We start from the raw sequence: 2149 nt of genomic DNA, 5'->3' as shown, positions 1-2149 counted from the left end.
AATAACAAAATACACTTTGTTGTGTAATATTCATTATGTAAGATATATACAAAGTGGGAAGAATGTAATATTCCATGAGGAAAATGGTACAATATTCCATAAGTTATCAAGACCCAGATGTTGCTTTGTAATTTAAATTTTAACCATTTAGCACTGGACATGAATAAATGACTAGAATGTAAAAATCTAGAATGGTGAGGATATTAATGAGAGTTTTAAAATCCATTGGGCTTAGGGGGTGAATGATAGAGTGCAACAAAGCAAAAGACATATACTGAAGAGGTGTCAGTAGAAGATGGAGATACTGAGTTATATTACCACATTGAAAATATCCTGAAGGATGTGATAGAGAAGGCCCTGGGGTTAAATACTTTGAGTGAGACAGAGGCATAGGAATAGGTGAAGGAAGGACGATACTTGTCTGGGGATTTCAAGAATTAATTAAGGAAAGCTGTCTTCAAAAACTGAATAAAAGGAAAGGCATTCAAGAACAATAAAACATGGTGGGAAAGTTGCAGAAGCCTTTAAAGTGAACCTGGTGAACAGTTCATCTGCTATTACTCATCCCATTAAGGTAGACCCAGCAGGAAGGCTGACACTCCACTCTGATGAGGGAAACATTCTCTCACCGGGGGAAAATAAGGGAAAATAATGATCAAAGAAGGAGCAGAAAAATTACTCCAGGTGGGAAACATACAGTGTTTCACTGTGCTAAAGGGAAAAAAAATAGGTGCTTTATTTGGACTAGAATGGGAAAATGAAGAAGGTGAATGTGCTTCTTTGAAGCTATGAACACCATACTATATTAATTCTTGATAAGAATGAGGATAAGTTGTTACAAAATCCAAGACATACTAGAGAATATCAGAGACTATTCTCAATACTCTTGCTGTTTCATTCTGTGGCTGGGTTTTCTGGAAAAATTTCAGACTGGGATCCCAATCTTACATTTCCTCCAGTCTGAATGAAGTTGGAGGAATTTATCCCCTTATAACCATGCTTACTGGGTACTTCTGAAATTTATATTAACCAACCTCAATTCGGCCCTAACTGAAGCAAGGCAGTGGAAGTGATAGGAGGGGTTAGAATCAAGTGCACATATAAAGGTTTGGCCTTAACCAGGAAAAAGGTCATTTACATAAAAAAGTGTAGAATAATGGATGAGAAAGTAGTAGATTATCTCAAGCAGTTTTTATTCCACACTACCCCAGTGACCACAGGAGCAACTTCAAACCTTCTCATCTCTCCTCAAACTAATGTCCCTAATATCTTCTCCATCCTTGTTTCTCAGCTAATACTACCTCATGTTTTACTGAAAAAAAAATCCCTTTAAATATGAGCTGCCTTTTCTGCCATTTTATACATCACTAAATTCCTTAACATTGTATCCCATTTCCTTTCTCCTTTCCTTCCAGATTGACAAAGATGTGGCCTATCTCCTTACCAAACTAATACCATTCCATGTTTACTTGATACAACCCATTTTTGTCTTCTGAGAAAAAAGAATTGCATACTTAATCACTGTCTTTCCCTCAAATCTTCAATCTCTCCATTTTAATTGTTTCATTCCCTATTCCATTCAAAAAATGCCCAAGTTGTTTTTTTTTTTGTGCAACTAACAAACAAGCAAACAAATAAATCAATGAATGACTAAATCGTTGATATTTACTGTCGTCCTCTCAGGCTATTATCGTGTATCTTTCTTCCATTTCTCACACAAATTCCTTCAAAAAGTTTTTCTTGTGTGACATTTCTTCTCACTCATTCTTCAATGCTTTGTTGAGAAATCTAGGCTTTCAACTTTAAGTCAAAAAGGAAGCCATTCTTCAAATTTAGCAATTATCTAAATGCCAAGATCTATCGTTTTATCTGCTCAGTTATAATCATTTTTTTCCTGTTTCCTGCATTTTATTTTGCTGACTCCCTTCTCTCAGATGTTCTCTCTTCTGAGTTTTTATGACACTTCTCTCTTGGTTTACTTCTTACCTTTCTCTCATTCACCTTTGCACTATTTTAATCTTATCTTGTGCCCCACTAACTGTAGGTGTTTCTCAAGTTTTTTTTTTTCTCTCCTAAACTTTCTTCTTTTGTCCCGCTACATCTTCTCTATAGACAAACTAATCAGGCAGATTGACAAAGTGATTGAAAT

The sequence above is a fragment of the Dromiciops gliroides genome, chromosome 4 (assembly GCF_019393635.1).
Source record: "Dromiciops gliroides isolate mDroGli1 chromosome 4, mDroGli1.pri, whole genome shotgun sequence".
In the NCBI taxonomy this organism is placed as follows: domain Eukaryota; kingdom Metazoa; phylum Chordata; class Mammalia; order Microbiotheria; family Microbiotheriidae; genus Dromiciops; species Dromiciops gliroides.
The sequence above is the reverse complement of the archived record's forward strand: the minus strand, read 5'-3'. Positions refer to the sequence as shown.